This window comes from Aegilops tauschii, chromosome 1, assembly GCF_002575655.3.
Source record: "Aegilops tauschii subsp. strangulata cultivar AL8/78 chromosome 1, Aet v6.0, whole genome shotgun sequence".
In the NCBI taxonomy this organism is placed as follows: Eukaryota; Viridiplantae; Streptophyta; class Magnoliopsida; order Poales; family Poaceae; genus Aegilops; species Aegilops tauschii.
The window spans coordinates 413,127,402-413,154,274 of record NC_053035.3 but is presented as its reverse complement, the minus strand read 5'-3'; the positions used below and the strand labels follow the sequence as shown (position 1 = coordinate 413,154,274).

At 48.7% G+C, this 26,873-nt stretch overlaps 1 long non-coding RNA gene across 1 annotated transcript; it reads left to right on the top strand.

Annotated features, from left to right (window-relative positions):
* Positions 1–8,507: 8,507 nt before the first annotated feature.
* LOC120963815 (uncharacterized) lies at positions 8,508–10,147 on the top strand. Its single transcript, XR_005755521.3, has 2 exons — positions 8,508–8,911; positions 8,990–10,147. It is a non-coding gene; the product is annotated as an uncharacterized lncRNA (long non-coding RNA).
* The last annotated feature ends 16,726 nt before the right edge of the window (positions 10,148–26,873 follow it).

Genomic DNA, 26,873 nt, shown 5'->3' with positions numbered 1-26,873 from the left:
ATGTTGATGTAGATCATTTGGAGCAATACATTGGAGTGAGTTGCACTTTCAATACCTTGTCCCTTGTCTTACCAAAAAGAGGGTTTGTGACTCCTTGAACTAGTGCAAGAAGTGGAGGTTGATTGCACTTGTCATTGCCAAAATAAATATGGGTGAAGTATGTTGGCGGAGTCACCCTCAAGAACTCTCTAGTTCTTCTTCTTCGGGATCCACATTAACTTGATGGGAATCCTTGGAGTTGTTGTCGTACTTGATAAAGTAGAACTTGATGTAGTCTTGGGAACCCACTTGACCAAGGCCTTAGGAGCTTCTTCAAATGCATCAATCTCCTCTTGAAGCTTGTCCTTGCCTTTTTGCTTGTGGTCTTGTGGTGGAAGATCATCTTGAGCTTGTGTCCCCTTGAAGGAAGTAGGATCATACTTCTCTTGTTGAGGAACAAACTTCGTCTTGGGGTATTGATCTTCTTCCCACTCAACTCCATTGGCATTGAACTTTCGTTCAAAACCAACACCTTGATTCTTCCGGTGCCTTCCTTGCTTGCGTATAATTTCCTCAAATTGCTTTCTTCCGGTAAGGCTCTTGTAAACACCTTTCTCAATAATTCCCTTCAATAAGCTATTGTCTTTCTCAAGTGTAACTTGGCTAAGAGAATCATTAGTGGAATCAAGAGAACTACTAGAAGCAACAATATTGGATTTAGCATGATTATTGTTACTACTAGATAAAGAATCTTTCATACTCTTGTCGCTAGATTTTACTTGTGGCATGTAAGTATACAAGAGTAAACGCTTGGCAATGTAAGAAGAACTTTTCTTACGAAGATCATCAATGATTGCTTTTAAGAACCCATGCTCTTGCTCTAGGTTGAGCTTTTCAAAGTGTAGCTTCTCATGAGCCCTTAAAAGCTCTCATTGATCTTCTAAGGTAGTTTCATGAGCTAACTTTAGGGTGTTTAGTTCTTTAGTTAGACGCTCAATCTCCTTCTTATCATCGTCATTCATTTTATCTTGATAATCATGATTAATAGCAAGTTCATCATAGTTTTCATCACTAGAGTTGTCAACAAGTAAATCATCGTCACCTAGAAAATCATCTTCATCACTATTGAAATCAACATACTCGGGGTGTGATACCTTTGGCCTTTAGCCATGAAGCATCTTCCAATTCCTTCATTTGGTGAATCAAAAATTTCATAGGAGTTGGTTAACACAAGTGCTAGACCGGCAACACCTTCATCTTGAGTATAATCAGAGTTGGAGTGATAACTTCTCTCGGGGTGGTTGTCGGAGTCGGAACCGGATACCCATTCACCAACATGAGCTTGATGTCTTTGATTTGTATAGCTCCTTGATGACTTGTCCTTTCTTTCCGAATCCTTGCTTCTGCAAGAGGTTCTTCGTTCATAACGATCATCTCTACTCCTTCTCTCCCTTGGAGGTGATTCTTCTCTTTTGCTTCTCCTTTTAGGAGAGTCTTCTCTTCTTTTGTAGGGAGTCGTACACTCATTGGAGTAGTGTTCGGGTCTTCCACAATTGTAGCAATTACGCTCACGACTAGATCTTTTGTCAGTGTAGGACCTTGACTTGGAACTTCTTTCTTTGCTTCTACTCTTGTAGAACATGTTTAAGTTCTTCACCATTAGGCTCAATTCTTCAGTGAAGGCTTGTTTCTCACTTGATGATGTAGGAGCATCACATGAGGCTTTGTAAGCACCACTAGACTTGTTGTGAACCTCTTCTTTATCCTTGAGTGACATCTCATGAGCAACAATTCTTCCAATGACTTTGGTTGGCTTGAGATCTTTGTAATTGGGCATCATTTGGATCAAACTGCACACGGTATCATATTTTCCATCCAAGGCTCTTAGGATCTTCTTGATGATGAATCTGTCGGTCATCTCTTCACTTCCTAAGCCGGCAATCTCATTTGTGATAAGAGCAAGCCTAGAGTACATTTCAGCGACACCTTCACCATCCTTCGTTTTGAACTTGTCAAGCTGACTTTGAAGCACATCCAATTTGGATTCCTTGACGGAGTCGGTACCTTCGTGCATATCAATCAAAGTATCCCAAATTTCCTTTGCATTCTCAAGATGGCTGATTTTGTTGAATTCTTCAGGGCACAATCCGTTGAAGAGGATATCGCAAGCTTGAGCATTGTATTGCAACATCTTCAATTCTTCCGGGTAGCTTCACGATTCGGTTCTCTCCCGTTGAAGAATTCACCTTGCAAGCCAATATACACAATAGCCCAAACGGCGGGGTTATGTCCGAGAATATGCATTTTCATCTTATGCTTCCAACTAGCAAAATTAGTACCATCAAAGTAAGGACCTCTATGGTGGTAAATGTCCCTCGCTAGACGCCATACTATCCTAGGTTGCGAAACCAAGGCTATGATCACCAAAGCTATGGAAATCAAGGCGAATGGAGGCCAAGGCTCTGATACCACTTGTAGGATCGAAAGTATTTCTAGAGGGGGTGATTAGACTACTTGACCAAATAAAAATCTAGCCTTTTCCCAATTTTAAGTCTTAGTAGATTTTAGCAACTTAGCACAAGTCAAGCAATCAATCTACACATGCAATTCTAAGAGTATAGCAGCGGAATGTAAATCATTGCATATGAAGCTAAAAGGTAGGAGTTTGGAGGGAGCAAACGCAATGTAGACACGGAGGTTTTTGGCGTGGTTCCGATAGGTGGTGCTATCGTACATCCACCTCGATGGAGACTTCAACCCACGAAGGGTAACGGTTGCGCGAGTCCATGGCGGGCTCCACCCACGAAGAGTCCATGAAGTAGCAACCTTGTCTATCCCACCATGGCCATCGCCCATGGAGGACTTGCCTCACTTGGGTAGATCTTCACGAAGTAGGCGATCTCCTTGCCTTTACAAACTCCTTGGTTCAACTCCACAATCTTGACGGAGGCTCCCAAGTGACACCTAACCAATCTAGGAGACACCACTCTCCAAAAGGTAATAGATGATGTGTTGATGATGAACTCCTTGCTCTTGTGCTTCAAATGATAGTCTCCCCAACACTTAACTCTCTCTCACATATTTGGATATGGTGGAAAGATGATTTGAGTGGAAAGCAACTTGGGGATGGCTAGAGATAAAGATTCTTGTGGTTGGATTGGAATGTCTTGCTCAACACATGAGTAGGTGGTTCTCTCTCAGAAAAGGAATGCTAGAAGTGTAGGCACGTTCTTATGGCTCTCTCCACGAATGGAGGATGGGTGGAGGGGTATATATAGCCTCCACACAAAACCTAACCGTTACACACAATTTACCAAACTCGGTGGGACCGAATAGTGAAACTCAGTGAGATCGATTCAATTCAAAATGTGAACGTTAGGATTTTCGGTGGGACCAACATGATCAACTCGGTGGGACCGATGTGCTATGGTTAGGGCATAACTTGATCTCGGTGAGACCGATCACATGAACTCGATGAGACCGATTTCAGTAATAGGCAAACAGAGAGTTGGTCAGGCGAACTCGGTGGGACCGATCGCTCATTTTGGTGAGACCGAAACGTTACGAAAAGGAAACAGAGAGTTTGCATTGCGAACTCGGTGGGACCGATCACTCATTTCGGTTAGACCGAAATGTTACGAAGGGAAATAGCGAGTTTGCAATCCCATCTTGGTGAGAACGAGATCCCTATCGGTGAGACTGAACTAATTAGGGTTTCTGGCTATGACTATGTCAAATGAACTTGGTGGCGCCGGATAGATCAAATCGATGGGGCCGAGTTTGACTTTAGGTTTAGGACATATGTGGAAATTATAAAGTGGTTGAGGGCTTTTGGAGCATATCACTAAGCATTTTGAGCAAGCAAGCCATTAAACAACACCTCATCCCCTTTTAATAGTATTGGCTTTTCCTATGGACTCAATGTGATCTTGGATCACTAAAAAGAAAATGTAGAGTCTTGAGCTTTTGCCAATATATGTCCTTAGCATTTTGAGGGGTCCACATCTCTAGTCCATGCCATGCGAATCATTGAACTTTCTGAAATGATCATCTTGAAAGAGTATTAGTTCAGTGAGCTATATGTTGTTAAGAATTACCAAAATCACCCAGGGATTAGTTGCACTTTCACTCAACCATAGGTTCTATAAAGTATGTCATGCTGTGTACTAGACCTATTGTGTACCTTGCCATGAGTTTGACAAGGGGGTACAGTAGTGATCCAAGAGGAGATCACTGGACAGTGGTCAAAATTATCCTTAGGTACCTAAAGAGGACTAAGGAAATGTTTCTCATTTATGGAGGTGACAAAGAGTTCGTTGTAAAGGGTTACATTGATGCAAGCTTTGACACTGATCCGGATGACACTGAGTCTCAATCTGGATACATATTGAAAGTGAGAGCAATTAGCTAGAGTAGCTCCATGCAGAGCATTGTAGACATAGAAATTTGCAAAATACATACGGATCGGAATGTAACAGACCCGTTGACTAAACTTTTCTCACAAGCAAAACATGATCGCACCTTATTACTCTTTGGGTGTTAATCACATGGCGATGAGAACTAGATTATTGGCTCTAGTAAACCCTTTGGGTGTTGGTCACATGGCGATGTGAACTATAGGTGTTAATCACATGGCAATGTGAACTATAGGTGTTATACACATGGCGATGTGAACTAGATTATTGACTCAAGTGCAAGTGGGAGACTGAAGGAAATATGCCCTAGAGGCAATAAAAGTTGTTATTTTATATTTTCTTATTCATGATAAAGGTTTATTATTCATGCTAGAATTGTATTGATTGGAAACCTAAATATATGTGTGAATACATAGACAAACACTGTGTCCCTAGTGAGCCTCTACTTGACTAGCTCGTTGATCAAAGATGGTTAAGGTTTCCTGACCATGGACATGAGTTTTCATTTGATAACAGGATCACATCATTAGGAGAATGATGTGATGAACAAGACCCATCCATTAGCTTAGCATATTGATCGTTCAGTTTTATTGCTATTGCTTTCTTCATGTCATATACATATTTCTTTGACTATGAGATTATGCAACTCCCGGATACCGGAGGAATACCTTGTGTGCTATCAAACGTCACAACATAACTGGGTGATTATAAATATGCTCTACAGGTATCTCCGAAGGTGTTTGTTGGGTTGGCATAGATCGAGATTAGGATTTGTCACTCCGAGTATCGGAGAGGTATCTCTGGGCCCTCTCGGTAATACACATCATAAGAAGCCTTGCAGGCAAAGTGACTAATGAGTTAGTTGCAGGATGATGTATTACGGAACGAGTAAAGAGACTTATCGGTAACGAGATTGAACTAGGTATGAAGATACCAACGATCGAATCTCGGTCAAGTAACATACCGATGACAAAGGGAATAACGTATGTTGTCATTACGGTACGACCGATAAAGATCTTCGTAGAATATGTAGGAACCAATTTGAGCATCCAGGTTCCGCTGTTGGTTATTGACCAGAGAGGTGTCTCGGTTATGTCTACATAGTTCTCGAACCTGTAGGGTCCACACGCTTAACGTTCGATGACGATTTTGTATTACATGAGTTATGTGATTTGGTGACCGAATGTTGTTCGGAGTCCAGGATGAGATCATGACATGATGAGGAGTCTCGAAATGGTCGATAGGTAAAGATTCATATATAGGACGATGATATTCGGACACCGAAAGTGTTTCGGGGTGTACCGGGTACATATCGGAGTATCGAGGGGGTTATCGGAACCCCCGGGAGATTAATGGGTCTTGTGGGGCACAGGAGGGGAGCACACCAGCCCACAAGGGGTGGCGCCCCCCCTAAGGAAGGAGGCCGAATAGGAGAAGGAGGAGGGGGTTCGGCCCCCCTTCCTTCCTCCCCCCTCTCTTCCCTTTTCCCCCTTCCAGTAAAAGGAAAAGGGGGGGCGAATTGGACTTGGGGCCCAAGTAGGATTCCTCCTACTTCGGCCGCCCCAAGGCAGTCCCCCTCCCCCTCCCACCTATATATACGTGGGGAGGGAGCGCCTAAAACACACACCAACAATTGTTAGCTGTGTGCGGCGGCCCCCTCCACAGTTTATACCTCCGGTCATATTCACGTATTGCTTAGGCGAAGCCCTGTGTGGATCACTTCACCATGACGTCGTGCTAACGGAACTCTCCCTCAACACTTTGTTGGATCAAGAGTTCGAGGGATGTCATTGAGGTGAACGTGTGCAGAACTCGGAGGTGTCGTACGTTCGGTGCTTGATCGGTCGGAACGAGAAGAAGTTCGACTACATCAACTGTGTTGTCAAAACGCTTCCGCTTTCTGTCTATGAGGGTACGTAGACACACTCTCCCTCTCTCGTTGCTATGCATCTCCTAGATAGATCTTGCGTGAGGGTAGGAATTTTTTTGAAATTGCATGCTATGTTTCCCAACAGGTCGGAGGAAGGTCTCCCTTCCCTAGAGTGGTTTTCTCCAAAACAGGCCCGGGAGATGACGTCGAAGAAGAAGCTGTGGATGTCAGCATCTACATCCACCTAAGGCGGTCTCCCGCGAGCACAGCAGCGGCTGCGCCGTGGTGACCATGAGGCCCACCATGCCTGTGAATTTGGCAATGTAAATTCGGGCGCGATGGCCTTGCGCCGCCGCGCCTAGCAAGCATTGTTGCCCTTGAGGACTCCGGCACTGAAAATGGGATCCTGGCCCTTCTGCAGGTACGTTGGCTTGCCCATGTCTGGCGACACGCACTGCGACTATATCCTGCTTGTAGCGAGACATGTGGTACACTCACATGAAGAGTTTTCGCTTTGAGTTTTAACTAGGCTGACCAAGTTCTTCTCCCTCCCTATGCTGCTCGCGCGCTAGGCTCGATCACTAACTCGCCTCGCTCGGTTGGTAGGCTATTGATGGCCAGGTCCGGTTTTCTTTTGTTTTTTTTGTTTGTTTCTTTTTTCTTTCGGTTTCTTGGTTTCTTCACGTATTATTTGGGCTTTTGTTCTTGTTATTTTTCATCGGTTTTCTTCATTTCTTTCTCACCTTTTACTACTTTTTTTATGATAGGAAAAGTGCCCGTGCGTTGCAACGGGAGAATACAGTAATGTGTAGCGCAACGCTACTGAGAAAATGCTAGAGTCCAAGTAAAATGTATAATTATGTTCCATTTTCACTTGGTCACGTAATATCAAAAGAAAAGCTGTCCGCTTAGGAAAAAAATCAGAAGTGTGTGCTTTTGTGGATATGCTTGAACAAAATATCACATTTGATTACACTAATAGAATATCTCAAGTCAGTTCAAAGATGTAGTAAAAAGTATCATATTGAAACACGAAGTTTCTAAACCGACTTGCATACATACTACTGAACATTGAACAATAGTTGAACCTGAAGTTGCTGGGCAGCAATTTGTGGCTCCAATTTAACCATCCGAGCTACTATATGAGAGATCATGAGTTTGTCTAATAGAAAATCTTTTCTGGCGTAACATTATTCCCTGATTGCTTTGGTTGTTGGAGGTTGCCTCTACCATCAACCAATCCAAAGAGACGCGTGGCTGGATTTTTTGGCAACACAATTGGTCAGGCAACTGGGATGTAGGCGTGTAGCACCATCTCCAGTTCTATAATTTCGCAAACGATAAAGATAATCTGAAAGGCAAGACTCTATCCGCGGCTTTGATGTTGGACACAAAGTTTGATGGTGCTGACTTAACAGAAGTTGTCATGTTCAAGGCCTATGCTGTTGGTGCAAGTTCCAAAGGTAACAAAAACATAACTACAGACCTTGATTTGTTCTATACAACACTGCTTTGTTCGTTGTCTCATTGCTTTCAAATACCGACCCTTTCATATGTCCTTTGCAGTCCATGCGTTGCAACAGAAGAAAAGAAAATAATGTGCTTCACTGGGAAGCAAAACACCAATTTGATGATGACCAAAATAATGATTCGATTAACTACAAAATTCTTTGGGGCGCTAGTTTGAAATATGGGACATGAATCCTAGTCAGCTAACCGAGTGAACAACTTTATCTTTAGACAACCGTATCGATAATAAAAATATCGCACACGCAATGCTTATTTTAAGCTACCATCAGACAATAAAAATGTGGTATACTTCGTTTGGATGTAGATCAACTAAAGACTCTATTGCCATGACATGTAATTGTCTGTGTTTTGACACCAATAATGAGACAAGTTATTTTTATTTACATTTTAGTTTTCGCATCTTAGTAGCCCGTCACTATGAGCCCATGAGGGACATAAACAGAGTCAAATTCAATCTTAAAACAAAAAGGCAACGTTTGTATAACTCAGAGAAACATGTGTGCATGCTAAGACGTCCATGCTAACACATGTGTGACGAATCCAGACCGCACCTTTATATTAATTCATAAAAAACAAAGAAACAACTGGCCATGTGTGCCACGCTATGACGCTAGCTACGTAACAACACGTCGGCTGGCTACAAGAATCCAGCGCGCCTCGCTGGCGCTCATATGGACTCGCTCGTAGGCTCGTAGCCTTCCTCCGTTTTCTCTACCACGAGGCTCTGCTCAGTTATCCGTATCCCCCGACCTCCTCCCACCAGCATACCAGGACCTTCCCTTGGATGCGACGCCGCTGCCGTCTGCGCCCACCGCCGCCGGGATCCTGCCCCATCCCATCCCCTCCCCCACAAAGCTCCGCCACCCGCCGGGATCCCCCCTCCCCTCCCCCCGAACGGGAGGTTCTGGCAGCGTCGGCACGTTTGCTCGGACGGGGCGGCGGCGGTCGCCAGCACGCGCGGGGGCTAGCTGGGCCTGTGGTGGAGGGAGGCGGTCTGGTGGTGGTGCTGCTTGCCTGCTTGTTTGCCGGTGACGCAAGGATTCTGGGTCGGCTTGGATCGTGGCCCATCATGGCTGCATGAATTTTTTCTGTATCTTAAGATTGGCTCCCACCGCCGGTGAGCTACCTCCTCCCTCACCCCCTTCTACCACCGGTGTACTACCTCTCCTCACCCTCTCTCTTACCTCTCGAACAGGAAGCAACAGCTCCACCGCACAACAATGACGCTGCGGGTGTCGCTCTCGAGCGCCAGTTCATGGTCCCCGCGCCCGTCTACCTGTGCAATGCGGCCGCTAACATGGGCAGCTCGATGAGGAACGCCGGCGGCGCCCGCGTGCACTCGTGGATGGCCAGGCTCAGCCGGCCGCGGCGGTGCCCGAAGAGCGACACCGCCGGTGCGTGGTCCGCGAGGAGGGCCCTGCTGCCGCTGTGCTGCCCGAGCAGCGCGCCCATCTTGAGCGCCATGACGGCTCGCCCCATTCCTGGGCTCGGGCGGCGCGGACGCCCGCCGCGACGCATCACCCCTTCCTTGGCTCCTGCGGCGTGGACGCCGGCGGCAAGCCGCGACGCGTGCCCGGCGGTGCAGAACGCAAATGGATAAGCGGCGGTGGTTCCTGGTAGTGAACTAGTTTAATTAAGTATCGCGGGGTCGATTTCTAACTAATGGAGGGTCTTTTTTGCAAAAACGAAGCGTTTCCTCATGTTAAAATAGGACTGCGGGTTGATTTCTTAGAAACAGAGGGGCTTTTTTGCAAAATCGCTAGCGACGACGGACGAACAGAAACCCAATTTTCTTTATTATTAGGTAAAGATAACGATTTCTTTGGTTTCTTGTTTCTTTCTTGATTTTCACTGGTTTTTTTCTTTTCTTTGTTCGTTTTTGTTATACTTTGATTATTTTGTTTCTTTTTCGATTTTCTCCGGTATTCCTTTTCTTTCGTTTCCTTTGTTTCTTTCTCGGGTCTCATTCATTTTCTTTGTTTCTCCTTTTGGTTTTGTCAGGTTTTTTCATTCTATTTTTGTATAGAACATCAACATTTTTTATGCACATTTAACATTTGTTCAAGTACATGAAGAATTGTTTCCGCTGAACATCTTTTTTTCTAATACCTGGTTTCTTTTAACACATACATTTTTGTTCCATTTTTTTTATAGACATTCTACCATTTTTGTAAACATCAGAAAATTTTATACCGATATTTAATTTCTTATAAATAGATCATTAACATTTTTTAATACAAATATTTTTTGGATGTCTACTTTTTTGCACACACATTGTATGTTATCGTATACAACAAAAACATATTTTATACATGCTTAAAATTTTGTAAATACATGATCAGCATTTTCTTCATACACATTGTACTTTTTTATACATTTTCAAATACATGACAAATATATTTTCTATACACATTTAAATTTTAAAAAAACAACTAAAATTTTCATACTTAAAAATACATGTTTAATGATTTGAAATACGTGATCAACTCATTTCATACATATTTTATATTTTTTGTATAAAATAGAAGCATTTTTTCTATACACATTTAACATTTGTGAAATGCTTCATTAACTTTTATAAATATTATATGTAAAGTGTTTTTGTAATACATATATTTCGAATAGTTGGAAGTATAAACAGAAGTAAAAACAAAAAAATGCGAAAAAAAAAACTTGGGGTTATTGCCTCTGGACTCACGCACGCCGGGCCGGCCTAATCTCAAGCTCGCCCAGGCGTGGCTGCACTATGTGTCCCTATAAGCGAGACACAGGCACGCACTGAGATACACACGGGCATATCTATGTCTCGCTTGACGCAAAACAAACTGCAGCATCGTCTCAACAGATCCCGTACATGGGTCGTCCCAGCGCAGGAGCAGCACTCCCTCGCTCGCTCGCCATCGCCCGCGTGCGAGAGGTGGGTTGGCCATGCTGACATCGTCAAGATGTCATGCCAATTTTTTTGTTTTTATTTTTTATTTTGAATGAATATATTTTTTAAACTTCAATTTAAATAATGGTCTATAAATCCATGAATTGAAAAAGGTTAACACAGTACAAAACATTTAGCACAACTGAAAAATGATGATACCTTAAAAAATGTTACGACATGAAAAATATTCCCGGGTTTTATAAAAAATGAATGTAATTATTTTGAAAAAGAAACTATACATTGTAAGAAAATGTTTGCATAGTTTAAAAATGTTTTGTACCAATAATAAGTTCACGTGACATCATAAAGAAATATTCTAACATTTCTGAGAAATGTTTGTAACATTAGCAAAAGTTTATACAATGTAAAAAGATGTTCATGTACTTTCAAAAATATTTAGTAACAGAAAAAATATTATGCATGTATTTAAAAAAATGTTGACCATGTATTAGAAGAAATCTTCAAGACATGTATGAAAAAAATGCATATCGTTTATTTGACAAATGTTCAATGTGTATCAATAAAATCTTGCACGTGCACACTAAAAAGGTACATTGTGTACTGAAAAAAGAAAAGTAGACCTGCGTTAAGACATAAAAAATAAACAAAGGAAAAAATGAAAAATGAAAAAAACCAAAAAAATGAAAGAATAAACTAGTGAAAACCAAGGAAGAAACAAAAAAATTGGGGGAAAAACAAAGGAAAAAGGAAAAGACTACGAAAGTCGTCTTTTGATCCCGAGCTCATATACTCCCGCATGAACAGTAAAATAAAAAATAGTAAAAAAATTCAAAAAATTCTGAATTTTTTTCTGATGAACATTGATGAATTTCTAAGTGCGTGCAAAATTTCAGATTGAAATGACATTCGTGGAGGTCTGGGCAAAAATAACAAAATCGATGCTCCAAAATGCTTCCAACAATAGTCTTTTTGGACCATCGTTTTTACTTTTTTTCGCCCATACCTCCACGAATGTCATTTCGACCTGAAATTTTGCTCGCGGCTAGAAAATTTGTCAATGTTCATCAACAAAAAAATTCAGATTTTTTGTTTTTTTACTATTTTATTCGATTTTACTGTTCATCTTGGAGCATAGGAGCTCGGATCAAATACTCCATGTCCGAAAAGACTACTGAAACTAAGAAAGAAACTAAGAAATCCAGTGAAAAATAAATTAGAACAGAAAACTGGAGAAATAGTGAGGAAACAAAGAAATCTGGAAAAAATAGTGAGGAAACAAAGAAATCTAGAAAAGATAGTAAGAAACAGAAAAAAAATCTTGGCGAAGGAAACCTAGCAAACCCTATGGCCTATTTGGTTAGTTGCATTTCACTCAGCTAGGCCCGCGGTGTTGGGGATACACATAACAGGTAGGCCCACAAAGGGTCGAAATATCATAAAGCATGGGGTCCACACAACATGTGGGTCCAGATAAACTTTATACAGACATACTATCACTCAGACAAGCAGCATACTATCCACTCGGACAAGCAGCATACTATCCACTCGACCAAGCAGCATACCATCCACTCGGATAACAGTTCATCACTCGACCGTACGACTCACTCGGGCATACGAAGACTAGCAGGCAGCAAAGCAGTCAAAGCATCATTCTCATAGTGAAGGCTTGGTAGTGAGCTGGCATTATGCCATTCATGCCCCACTTTGTAACATAGGAGGTGAGGGGATGGCACACTCTATATAAGCTACCCCCCAGCACTAGACTTGGGGCAGGCTCTTTTCTTCCATATCTCTCTCTTTTCACCATTAGTCTCAGGACTACGGGGATCCGTTCTCCTCTCATTGTAATCTTCGGATACATACTAAGATAAAACAAAGCCTCTCCGGAGCACGAGACGTAGGGCTGTTATCTGCACCGTGAGAGGCCCGAACTCGCTAAAACCATCGTGTCACCCATATGCATCTCGATAGATCATGCTCCTTTACCCTATCCCTTATTGTTGTCGGAATCGTTCTCACGACAGTTGGCGCCCACCATGGGGCATGGTGTCTGTCGAGCCATGATGCAAATGGTTTTGTCTTCAATCTTCAACAGCGAATCATCTACCACCGCCAAAGAAATTGCCCGCTAGAGCTTGGTCATCACGCGATTCGTACAAACAAAAGGATCAGGGAAGTATCCATTTGATCTAGTCTTTTTACAGTACATTGTCTAACAACGAGTTTGTCTTTTCCTCCTATAGGATCAGACACACCCATGCATGAATAAATCAGACAAGAGACGAGGAAGGGAAAAGGGCATCAACACGGTGCGCCAAGAGTCGTGGCCATCCGTCCTCACGCACGGCCGCCAGCGCGCCAGACTGCATGTAACAGCCTGATTTTTGGCCCTTTCTTTTTCTTTTGTTTTTCTGAGGTTTTTGCTTGAGTTTTCTTTTTCCGTGGCTTTGTGGTCTGGAAACTGAAGAAGATGCCCTCTTGTTTGTTTCCAGAGTGGCTTGTCATACCCAAATCCTTCCCTAGACCCTGTCATTTTCATCCTAGCCCAAATCCCAATATTCTTTTTATTGGGAATATTCATTTTCTATTAAAGGAATAACTCAAATTGCCCTAGGTTGTGAAGCAACCTTTATTTCCATCACTCCTAAAATTCCGAAATAATTCTCATAAATTTTTGGACCATAGCTTTCTCACATATGGCAAAATATTTCATTTGTCATGTTTATCATCATGCTCAAATAATTCATTTCCTATTCTGCCCTAAATGGCACATTGTGAAGCAAGTGCTATTTTCATTTTCCCAATTGACCTCAAACTCCTTGGACACCTTTTCCTGTCCATATCATCGCCACATGCCAAAATGCAACCTCATTTGCCCAGTAATTATTTAATTATGATTTTCCAAAGTTTCTATCTAGAAAGAAGCTTTGTGAAGAAGGTGCAAGCTAGGCATATCCAAATGAGTTGCCATTTTGCATGATCCCTCATATCATCATATCATAGCCCTCCACCAAAGTAGAGCTCATGTCATGCCTCCATGTGAGCTCATCTTCAATTCTTTGATTATGTCCAAAATTTCAGTTTGTGAAGCAAGTATATTTTATCTTCCTCCATTATGGCTGCAAATTTTTCTAGGCCTTCTATTATCCATATAACCTACCTCCACCCATTTGAGGCATGTTTAATCAAGCCAATATTTCTCTAGAATTTTTCTAAGTTTCTGGACAGAAATGATGTTTGTAAAGCAAGTACCATTTTGGATGGTCCATTTGGTATGAGCTTTTTACAGCATCTTTATATGTCCATATCATGAGGATTTGCCAAGTTGCATCACATTCCATAACTCCATGTGAGTGCATCATCCAAATCAAGTTTCTGGACCAAAAATGCAGTTGCAAAGCAACCCTATTATTTATTGGTCCATTTCTTCTCTAAACCTCCAGGATTGTAGTTCTTCCTTAGTTAAACCTCCCAGACAACTCCATTGACCCCAATCAAGTTTCTGTGGATCACCAGTGCATGACCAAGTTTACTGCAGTAAACTTCAGAGGTTAATTACCATTCAACCAAAGCTCTTTTCATCGTTCTACCACCTCAGTTGTAACCTCCCCTAGAAGGACTTACCACTAGACAACAAGTTCCAGCCCCTCTCCCCCGCTACATGCCAGTGCACGTGGTGACCGCGACAATGGCGTGCCTGTGCACGCGCTCTGTGTGCAGTGGCCGCGTCCAGTGACTGTTTGTGCTGGACCCCCTCCTCCTCTCGTCACCTTCGCGTGCGTGAGCGTGTCCAGCAGCTGGCCCGCGTCGTCGCCGTTCCCCTGGACCCCTCTCCCCCTCCGTCCGTTTCCTCACCGACGCCCACTGACGCTCGCCGCCGAGCGCCCACGGGCGCACTGTGGCCGACCGAGCTTTAATGGCGCTCGGCTTCTTCCTCTGCTTCTCCTTTGGCCTCCTCCTCCCCGTGAGCTCTCCTCTGTGCCTCCCTCGTCGCCTGCCTCCGAGCCCATGCACGCGCACACGCGTCCGCGGCGACGACAGCTCGGCACCTCGCCCGTCTGCCTATATAAGGCCACCTAAGCCTCTCCCGAGCACTCCATCGCCTTCGCCTCATCTCCAGCAACCTCCTCGGCCTCTCCCTCGAGCTCCAGAGCCCCTCCCCACCTCTCTCTGCCGCCATGGCCGCCGTCGGGCTCCGCTCGAATCCGAGCAGCCCCGATCTCCTCCCCTCCTGATTCCACCTCCAGAGGCCGCCATCCACACCCTGGAGCCACCCGAGCCCTCTCCCTCCTCCTCTGGTGGCTGTTGGCCGCGAGCCCCGTCGGTGCCCGTTGCCACCGTCCGCCATGTCCTCGCTCCCTCTCGCCTCGGTCCTCCCCGGAGCCCGTGCTCTCCGCAGACCGGTGCGGCTACTCCTGTTGAGCTCGCCCATAGGTCGAGCGAGGCGGGGGATGGCCGGAGCCGGCCGGACGAGCCCCCGCGCGGCGACCTCCTTCTGGACCGCGGACGAGTGAGGGCGAGGCGAAGACGACGTTGACCCCATCCCTGGGCCCCGCCTGTCGGTCTCTCTGCGCTGACCGGGCCGGCCTGCTGACGTGGTTCAGTGGAGGCGTACTCCGCGGAGTACGTCTTCGCTAAACAAAAGCGTAATCAGCTTCTTCCTCGGGCGAGAATGCGTTTTCCCTTTTGGAAAACGTATTTTCAGAAAAGGCGCGTTCTGTTTTTCCTGCTGAGGGCCTGTTTGTGATGATTTTATTACAGATAGGTCCCTGGCAGAAAAACCCTTATAACTTTTTGCTCGCAACTCCGTTTGAGGTGAATCCAACGCCCACGTCTTCGTTTCATCGAGCCCGTTCTGTTTGTATCATTTTCATTATGTTTCAACATTCTAAAAATGACCATTTTGCCCTTGCCCTTAATCAGCCCCCTCCGAGAGAGATCTGCTTCCCGCGCTTCTTTCCGCAAGCTTCTCGTACTTTGTCCCGGTGATTTCTTCCACCCCAGGCAAGCCACAATACCCACTTGCATGATAGTCATGCAGTAGCCATGGTTTTCAACTTGAATATTTATTAAATGATTGCTTGTTTAAAATATGGTTATCATTGTTTCGGTAATGCTTCTGGGTTAGTGCTTACTTGCTTGCTATGTTGTTATGGACCTGGTTATCATGCCCTGCTAGTTGCTAGTATTACTTTCATATTGCCATGCTTGATAGTAGTACATGTTGGGTTGGTCATGTTCTTCGGTGCATGACTAACGTCGGTTACCGAGTACTGTTAATATGCATTGTTCCTTTGCTGCTAGTTGGTTAAGTGTTTACTCGGTAATGTTATTGATGAGTTTTTGCATGTTATTTATGGTTGATGATAATGGTCATGTTATGCTATGAGTAGTGTTGTACTTGTAATATTCATGCTCATCCTTATGCCATGCTCAGTTGGAGATGGTCCATTGTTGATATGGTGGATAGTTATGTTGTACCCTCATGCTTATGTTGATATCGTGCTCATGCATTGTCCTTGCATCATATTATTTTATCATGGCTCAGCATATTTGCATTCAAGTTTAACCAGATTAAATTGAACTTGAACAACTGTTGGCTGAGTCATGGTGCCACCATATCGAACTGACCAGTGCAACCATGCTTACCTTTATGGGAAGGTCCTAACTGGGTCTATTGTTGTGCCTCTCGCCGGTGCCTCCAACTAGGGAAGGTTATGGGCGCGCTGCCCTGATCAGGTAGGCGGACATACCTTGTGTGCCCGTTGTTGTTATTACGGATCCGGTCCCCGTGAGGGACGTTTTGGCCACGACGGTGGTCGTTGTGTCTTTGGTAGACACGGGGCCACCCAGGACTAGCCCAGTGGGGAGTGAGTCGGAGTGGCCGGGAGAGTGTCATGGCAGTAGATCGGTTTTGTCGGAACGCCGTTGGTCCACCCGAATGGGAGTGCGAGGCCATGGGTTCCGTAGTGTGGGTACAGTGAACTAACCTCTGCAGAGTGTATATTAAATATATCGATAGCCGCGCCCACGGATAAGGGCCCCGTCCGTGTCGGTCACACTGTGAGTCAATAGTATTAATAATAACTTGATTAATGACAACCCCGGTTCGATGATGAGATAAGTTGGTTGTGATCGCCGGAAAGATCATCATTTGAGACCAAGTGTTGGTCATGGTTGTGATCGCCGGAATGATCACCGTGGTATCGAGGATACCGAGTTGTTGGATATTCGTGATGTTGTGCGAGAATCGTGGGTAAAGATCAAGCTCCTTGTGGTCATTTGATGATTACTACGGTATTGTTTATACCAAGCTTGATTTGATCCTGAGATGATCGTGATGATGTCCGAGGTTGGTAAGTGATGCATGTGATGGTTATGAGGTAACCCGAGCAGAATAAGTGGTGCATATAGCGTCATCATGTTGCATGCTAGTATCGTCAGATTTATATGTCCATGCCATGCTCATATTGTTCTAGCGGTATTATGCTCATGTTGTTCTAGCTGTATCATGTTCATGTTGCTCATGTCATGTTGTTATGAGGATCTCATGTTAATTCCTGTTTAACCTGTAATTGCCATGCTGTTGTTTGTCTTGAATGCTTCTGGTTATTGTGAGCTTGCAAGTACATTCAATGTACTGACTTGGCGTGTCATGCCAGTTTGCAGGTCGTGCCTGGATTGCTTGCTTGTTTGGTGTTGTTCCTGTGTTCGCGAGGTAGGATAAGCGTTCCAGCCAGAGTCCCTGCGGAGTGGAGTTCACCACCTTCGTCGTTGTTCCGCTGCTAGAGTTATTCCGCTGCTTCGAGTTGTTCTACTGCTTGCATAGAGCAACTGAGGATGGCGTAGTGTCACCGTGCCGATGTTATTCATTGTAATATCGGAGACCTTGTAATCATATTCGTGTAATAATAGAAAGCTGGTTTGTTCTATGCTAAGCAGTGCCGTATTACAGAAGACTTCTCCTCGATCTCTGGGCTGGAATACGGGGCGTTCCTGTTTTCTCTGAGCCGGGTTGCCACACTGCACCTCCTGCTTCCTCTTCTCAATCGACTTCAACCCACCCGTCAGCCGGCTCCAAAGATCGCAGGCGCTGACAGTCCATCTGGCAGCACGGGAGCCCAGCGCATCATCACTGTGACGTGCACGCAGGCCTGGCGCTGCAGCGGCCTCTCCGCGACGTCCTGACACGGCACGTTGTGGCAGCGTCTCTCGTGAACCGCCACACGGCGACCTCCATGGTGGATGTACGGGCGGGACGCGGCACCAACGCCGGGGCTGTCCACGTCTTCGATTGCGACAAGACGGGAGCCGCCGGATCGACTCGGCGCCGCCTCAAGCTCTGCCGGCGCGCGGCCTGGCAGAAAGACGCCTCCCCGCACTCGGATTCGTCGCGGCCGCCTCCCGCGATGGATCCGTGCCAAAAACCGCCGCCGCCGTGGCCAACCAGGGAGCTTTGCGCCCCACCTTCCACTTTCCTTCTAACCTTAATTCCTTCCCATTTATTCCCTGCATGCAGGGGATAAATGGCCGTGGGAAAGGGAAACTTCCTTACATGCATGAACGGCCTTAACTCTTGCTTAACTGCCGCTAATTAAAGCCTTTTTCATGCGCGTACAGGTTTTCGACGTGGGCAACCCCATCAATGCATCGTAACGGCAGGCGTTGGAGAATCCCTACGACCAATGGCCTCTGGCACGGCACCTCGGTGGTTCCTCGGTCCGACGTACCGCAAGCACTCGCTGATAACATGTACGATGGAGTCAACAGCACATTGCAACATCGTCCAGTCGGCAACAACTCCCACCAGTCAACATGTACGATGGACTCAACAGCACCCCGCGCACCGTTAGTCCGCGGGACGCGTCTACTTCACTCAGACGCCCCGCCCATCGCCACTCCGCGTCCCTTGGACTCCCCGCGCATTGTCAGTCTGCGGGATGCGTCTACTTCACTCAGACGTCCCGCGCATCGTCACTCCGCGGGACGCGTCTATTTCACTCGGACGCCCCGCGCATCGTCAGTCCGTGGGACACGTCTACTTCACTCGGACGCCCCGCGCATCGTCAGTCCGCGGGACGTGTCTACTTCACTCGGCCGCCCCGCGCGTCGCCATCGGCTGGTGACCTCATAACCACTCGGCCTCCCCGCGCGTCGCCATCGGTTTGTCACCTCATCACGACTCGTCCACCCCGCGCGTTGCCATCGGTTGGTCACCTCATCACCACTTGGCCGCCCCGCGCGTCGCCATCGGTTGGTCACCTCATCACCACTCGGCGGCCCCGCGCGTCGCCACTCGGTTGGTCATCTCATCACCACTCGGCGCCCCACACGTCGCCACTCGGTGGGTCACCTCATCACCACTCGGCCGCCCCGCGCGTCGCCATTAGTTGGTCACCTCATCACCACTCGGCCGCCCCGCGCGTTGCTGATACGTCTCCAACGTATCTATAATTTTTTATTGTTCCATGCTATATTATATTCTGTTTTGGATGATTATTGAGCTTTATTATACACTTTTATATTATTTTTGGGATTAACCTATTAACCGGAGGCCCAGCCCAGATTGTTGTTTTTTTTGCCTATTTCAGTGTTTCGAAGGAAAGGAATATCAAACGGAGTCCAAACGGAATGAAACCTTCGGGAACGTGATTTTCGAAACGAACATGATCCAGAGGACTTGGAGTCTACGCAAGGCAACGAACGAGGAAGGCACGAGGTAGGGGGCGCGCCCTCCACCCTCGTGGACCCATCGTTGCTCCACCGACGTACTTCTTCCTCCTATATATACCCGTATACCCTGAAAATATCATAGCAGGAGCCAAAACCCTATTTTCACCGCCGCTACCTTCTGTACCCGTGAGATCCCATCTTGGGGCCTTTTCCGGCGCTCCGCCGGAGGGGGCATTGTTCATGGAGGGCTTCTACATCAACACCATAGCCCCTCCGATGATGTGTGAGTAGTTTACTTCAGACCTTCGGGTCCATGGTTATTAGCTAGATGGCTTCTTATCTCTTTTTGGGTCTCAATACCATGTTCTCCTCGATCTTCTTGGAGATCTATTTGATGTAATCTTCTTTTGCGGTGTGTTTGTCGAGATCCGATGAATTGTGGGTTTATGATCAAGTTTATCTATGAACAATATTTGAATCTCCTCTGAATTCTTTTATGTATGATTGGCTATCTTTGCAAGTCTCTTCGAATTATCAGTTTGGTTTGGCCTACTAGATTGATCTTTCTTGCAATGGGAGAAGTGCTTGGCTTTGTGTTCAATCTTGCGGTGTCCTTTCCCAATGACAGCAGGGGCAACAAGGCACATATTGTATTGTTGCCATCGAGGATAAAAAGATGGGGTTTATAACATATTGCATGAGTTTATCCCTCTACATCATGTCATCTTACTTAAAGCATTACTCTATTCTTATGAACTTAATACTCTAGATGCATGCTGGATAGCGGTCGATGTGTGGAGTAATAGTAGTAGATGCAGAATCGTTTCGGTCTACTTGTCGCGGACGTGATGCCTATATACATGATCATACCTAGATATTCTCATAACTATGCTCAATTCTGTCGGTGTGGAACGACACCTATGGGATCACAAGAATCCCTACTACGGTTGTCGGGGCGCAGGGTTGCGAGGAGAGCAGGGCTAGTATACAACACAGGGATTGTTTACCCAGGTTCGGGCCGCGAGGATGCGTAAAACCCTAGTCCTGATTTGGTGGGTGTATTTCTGAGAGTTCTTGAGCTCTCGAACTAGCAGTGGTCAGTGCGTGGTTCAAAAGAGCCGAATCCTTCTCCAGTATGCCATGGGCCTCCTTTTATAGTTGGAAGGGGCTGCCACAGTGGCACATAGGAGGAGGAAAGGCGTACAGTGCCCTGAGCTTATCGCTCGTATTACAGGACAAGACGCATTTAATGCGTAGCTTAGGTGTCCCCTTGCTTTATTGGGGACGGGGGCGAGGCCCGTCCCGTCCGTTGCCGCTCCTCCTCGCTTCGACACGCGCCCTGGCCAGCGACGCATGCGGCGCCACGAAGGCAGGCAGGCAGCTGAGGTGGCGCGGTGGTGGAGCCTCCACGAAGATCTACATGCTGCCACGCAGGCGCTTGACGAGTTGGCCTGGGAGCTGCATGTTGCCACGCAGGTGCCCGCCCAGCTGGTTGGGCTGGCAGCTGCATGTGAACGACGGTGGAAGCTTGGTTGGCGCAGGCCTGGCGGTGGCCCTGCTGGCGTCCTTGGTGAGGGCCTTGCCGGGTGGCCCGGCAAGGGTCTTGCCGTGGCGCGCTGTCGTCCCCGGCAAGGGCCTTGCCGGGGGTCCGGTGGCCTTCCTCGGCAAGGATCTTGCCGAGGATCGCCGTCTTCTAATCCTCATCTGATCTCGAACATGTCTTCACAAAGATCTGCATGCCACCACAGAGGTGCCTTCCCGAGCCCTGGCCCCACGTGGATGACAGCGTTGGGGACCGTGGGCTCAAGGGTGGCTCGCTCTGTTGGTGTGGGGCGAGCTGCCCCGGCAAGGGTCTTGCCGGGGCTGCTGAGGCTGCCCCGGCAAGGGCCTTGCCGGGGGAATCTGCTTCGTCCCTCTGTTCTTTGTGGTCTTGGCCTTGGCGTTGCTCTGTTTATCTTGGGCTTCGGTCTTACCCTGGCTCACCTCCCTGCTCTGCTTGGCGTGACCGTGGGCGCGGCTCCGACTGCCCATGCACAGGTATAGGGGTACAAAAACGCACCCCTCTTTTTGTACACCGACAGGAGCCCCCGGGCCTGGGCTACACATAAGCGCGACACGTTGTTGGGCCAGGCCCAAAACGGTGCGCGGGCAGGCGGGGCGGTTTTTACGGCGGTAAAACTTTTCGCGCGTTGCGATTCCCACGACCCCCGCGCGCGGCGCGGCATGGAGGGGTGTGCGTGACGTGGGCGGCATGTGTGGGGCGGTTTTCGCACGCATGCGTCATATCGTAGTAAAGAGGCGGCTCGCGCCTTCCCCGTAAAAAGAGGGAGGCGTGGAGGCGCGGCTCATTTACTGAATGGGGCCGGGTCGCGGTCTTCAAGGCATCCACTCCCCATGATCACTGGGTGGGGAGAGGTTGCTTCACCCGTCCCCTCGGTTCTGCCCGTCTACCACGCGTCCTTCATGCGCCTGGGGTGGCGAGTGGTGGAGGCGGGAAACCAGGCCGTTGCTGGTTGGGGCAGCGGGTCGGTCCCGATTCCCTGCGCCTCTGGTGGCCGGATTGGCCGAGCGGGGCGGTCGAGCCCCGATCCCACCCCTTTATAAAGAGGGGGAAGGGGGGATGGCGTCCTGCACATCTTCTGTCATCTCCCTCCTCTCGCTTCTGCTCCTCCCTTTCACTCCCCATGGAGAAGGGGAACCCTGGTCCTTCAACGGTGGCGGCGAGGGTCGCCGCTCGATAGCGCGTCCCTCCTCCTCCTGAGCCCGCGGTGGTGGAACCAGCCACGAGGGGAAGGGGGAGGGGGTGAGGCCGTGGGCGAGGCCGGGGCAGAGGTCGTAGTGCTCGAGGAAGAGGAGGACGAGGCGGCGCGCCGGCTTCGCCCCCGCCAATGGTGCCTTTCCCGATGGATGGCCATGTCGGAGATCAGCCCCGCGAGTTCTTCGTCAGGTTGCGCCGGCCTCCGCGTCGCCGTCTCCGCCTTCCCGCCCCGTTTGCTCGGGAGATGGAGCGTGACCGGCCCCAAATCCCTCAGATTGCACATGAGGGGTTGTGGGAATGGGGGCACGCGGGTCGACGTCGACTTCCCGGCTTCTCGGGTCATGTACCTCCGTCGTGGGTGGAATACGTTCGCCTGCATCCACAGCCTGACGGCGGGGCTCGTCCTCTACTTCAAATTAATGGAGGACGGCCTGCTCTCGGTCAAGGTCTTCGGCGACTTTGGGACTCACCTGGAGTGCTGCGTGGAGAGCTCCTCCGATGGAGATTCCGACGATGGAAGCTCCGCCTCGAGCGAAAGTGACGAGGAGGACAGCGACAGCAACGACGAGGGTAATAGGCGGGAGGATGACGGGTCCGACTAGGTGTCGGACCTGCCGTCTCGGGGCGGCGCCGGCAGCAGCAACATCTGCACCGGGCCCCTTGAACTTCTCGGGGTCGTCTCCTTGGGCGGCTGGCGTAGGAGGCCCGGGAAAGGCGAAGAAGGCGGATGGCGGGCCTTCAACTCAGAGTACGCGGGCACCGACGCCTTCGTCGCGTACTGCCGGTCCTGCTGCCTCGTCTTCCGGCTCTTCCCCCGCCATCATCATCACCAGCCTCTCGTCGGGGTGACCGCCGGGATGTTCTCCCGGTGCCTTCTGCTGTTCGCGCCTCGCCTAGGCGCCCCTTTTGCTCTTTCGCCTGACCTGCCTCCTGAGGAGAGGGACAAGAAAGGAATCACGGGCACCTTATCTCTTTTTTAATCTGTAAGCCTTCGGGCCTTGTTAAATTTAAAGCTTATAATCCCCCTTGTTCATGATCATTCCGTACGAACTGTACCTGTGTGGGATGCTTTTAATGAAAAAGGGATGCTTGCTGGGTTTTTCGTTCATGGGTAAATCCCGCGACAAGGAGTGAATCCTTGTTATTGCTTAAGATAAACGTTTTTCGCCTGGCAACAGGCCTTGCCGTCCCTCCACTCCACTCGACCGTTCTCGCGCTCTTGGCGGAGGCAGGGATGGAGCGGGCTTTAGGCCCCTCGTTCCACCTCCTTGCCGCCGCGGCTACAACCAGATCCAGACCCAGGAGATAATCCTTAGGTACAGGAAAAAGGGGAGCACGGCAGCCTAGAGATAAAACGAGGTTTCACATGCCCCAGTTCTGTTCTGAAATGCATGACAGAGGATCAAAGACTTATCTGGATCTGCAGCCCCCGGCAATCTCATCTTGCGGCGGTTGGATCCTTGTTCTTGCAGCCCTCGGCAACTCTGGCTTGCCGGGGTCGGGACGCCGGTCCATTTTCTTTCTTCCAAGTAGCTCAGCAGAAGTGCTCATGTGCCCTGCGAACCAAAAGAGGACAGAAGAAAAACAGATAGACGCGCACTCGACCTCTAAGCTAGGGGTTAGTCGCTGCTGGGCACTATCAACCCTAACCAAGGAAGAGACTCGACCTAGCATGCATGCTATGACTTAGGGCGCCAGCGCTTCATTTATTTATGCTCAGGGTCTGCACCTGGCTTTGTACAAAGGGTCACATGCCTTGTCGGCAAAGCTTGTACAAAAGGTGGCTTGCCGGGGGCCCGGCAAGCCGCGCCTTACGGGTAAAACTTGCAAAGATGCTCCATGTTCCAGGAGTTGCTCACTAGGACGGCATCCTCGGTCTCCAGGCGGACTGCGCCAGGCCTGGTGACTCGCATTACCCGATAAGGGCCTTCCCACTTCGGCGTCAACTTGTTGGAATTCTTGGCCGACTGAACGCGCCGAAGAACAAGGTCGCCTCCTCAAAGCTTCGGGCATGAACCTTGCGGCTATGGTAGCGGCGCAAGGCTTGCTGGTAGCGTGCCGCTCTCACAGCCGCCTGAAGACGATCTTCCTCAAGGAGCGTCGCGTCATCTTGGCGCAACGGCTCTTGCTCAAGCTCACCATAAGCGAGCACTCGAGGTGACCCGTATATGAGTTCCGTGGGGAGAACTGCTTCTGCCCCGTATACCAGGGCAAAAGGTGTCTGGCCGGTGGCTCGATTTGGCGTCGTCCTGATCGACCAAAGAACCGCCGACAACTCATCAATCCAGCGCCTTCCACTCTTGTGCAGCTTTTCAAAGGCCTTCGTTCTCAGGCCTCGCAACACCTCAGCATTTGCCCTCTCTGCTTGGCCGTTGCTCCGTGGATGTGCCACGGAAGCAAAACAGACCTTGCTGCCGAGGTCTTGGATGTATTGCATGAAGGTTTGGCTTGTGAACTGTGTGCCGTTGTCGGTGATGACTCTGTTTGGCATACCAAAATGGCAGACCAGTCCTTTGAAGAACTTGACGGCTGACTGAGCAGTCACCTTCCTCACTGCTTCCACCTCCGGCCACTTTGTGAACTTGTCGATTGCAACGTACAAGTACTCAAAGCCCCCGACAGCGCGGGGGAAAGGGCCCAGTATATCGAGCCCCTAGACTGAGAATGTCCAGGAGAGAGGGATTGTTTGAAGGGCTTGGGCTGGTTGATGAAGCTTCTTTGAATGGAACTGGCATGCTTCACACTTGGTTACTAGTGCCGTCGCATCCTGGAGAGCGGTGGGCCAGAAGAAACCTTGCCGGAATGCCTTCCTGGCAAGGGCCCTCAACCCTATGTGGGAGCCACATATGCCTCCATGTATCTCCGCCAAAAGCTCTAGTCCTTCCTCCCGGGGGATGCACTTCAATTTCACACCATTTGGCCTTCTCCTGTATAGGACGTCATCGACGAACTGGTACAGGGCGGACCGACGGGCTACTTTTTCCGCTTCTTCCTGCTCCTCAGGAAGTTCCCCTGTTTGGAGGAATTGGACGGTATGTTGTGCCCACGCCGGAGCCTGGGGCTCGACGGCAAGGGCCAAAGGCATTTCTTCTGCCATGGGAGCGACTATCTCTACGGCCAGGGTTTGACGCCCTGCCGGAGCCAGTTGCTCTTGGGCAGGCTCAGCGTCCGCGGCAGCACCCTTGCCGGCGGTCCCAGGGGGCTCGGTAGGAAACTACTTGCCGGGACCTGACTTCCTCCGCTTATTCAGCCCCGCTGATGGTTCGACGGATCATTGAGTTAGCCGGAGCAAAAAGGTACCTGGCTCCACATGTAGCTTGAATGCGGCACACTTTGACAGGTAATCGGCGGTGTCGTTCTCCGCTCGGGGGATGTGCTCCGCTTGGATACCGTCAAAGCGTTCCTCCAGCTTCCTCACCTCATCTACGTAAGCTTCCATCAATGGGCTCTGATAATCCTTGTTGACCTGTCTAACAACGAGCTGCGAGTAACCCTTGACGATGAGCTTCTTAACCCCGAGGTCTGCCGCGATCCTAAGACCGGCAAGCAATCCCTCGTACTCAGCAGTGTTGTTGGTGGACATCTCCCTAGGGAAGTGCATCTGGATCACGTACTTGAGGTGCTCTCCGGTGGGCGCGACAAGCAGCACACCGGCACCAGCGCCTTGCAGCGAGAAAGCCCCATCAAAGTACATGATCCAGTTGCGGTTTGCTTCCTTGCCGGGGAGAGTGGTCTCCTGGATTTCTTCGTCAGGCGTCGAGGTCCATTCTGTAATGAACTCCGCCAAGACTCTGCTCTGGATTGTCGAGGTACTTTCAAACTTCAAACCGAAACTTGATAGCTCCAAGGCCCATTCCACAATCCTTCCGGTTGCATCTGGGTTATGCAGTATCCGTTGCAACGGGAGGCGGGTGACGACAGTGATCTCGTGGGCTTGGAAGTAATGACGCAGCTTCCTCGAGGCCATAAGGAGGCCGAAGAGCAATTTTTGCACACCGGAATACCTCGACCTAGCCCCCCGCAAGAGGGAGCTGACAAAGTAAACCGGTTGCTGCATCATCTTCTTCTTCTGCACCACCTCACTCGACTGCGCGGACACTGCCTTGGTGGCACCAGACTCTGTCGAGGGCCGCGCCTTGTCGGCACCAGGCCCTGCCGGGGGAATCTTTGGCTTGCCATCCGCTGGTTCTGCCACCATTGCTGCCTCCTCGTCGACCTCCCTCTGTGCCACCAGTGCAGTACTGACCACTTGATTCGTCGCCGCCAGGTACAGCAGGAAAGACTCTTGTGGTTTAGGCGCAACCAGTATTGGCGTGGAGGAAAGGTATTTCTTCAGATCCTGCAGTGCTTCCTCGGCTTCTGGGGTCCACTCTATTGGGCCTGCCTTCTTCAAGATTTTGAAGAAGGGAAGGGTGCGCTCGGTGGACTTGGAGATGAATCGGCTCATGGCGGCAACGCAGCCGGTGAGCCGACGCACATCCTTGATCCGCTTGGGCGCCTCGATCTGCTCAATAGCCTTGATCTTGTCTGGATTTGCCTCGATCCCGCGCTGTGACAAAAGAACCCGAGAAGCTTGCCGGATGGAACGCCGAAGACACACTTCTCAGGGTTCAGCTTGAGGTTGATCTTGCGCAGGTTAACAAATGTCTCTTCCAGATCTTGCACAAGAGTTGGCCCGTCCTTGGTTTTGACCACTATGTCATCCATGTTGGCCTCCATATTTCTATGGAGCTGAGGTTCAAAACCAATTTGGAC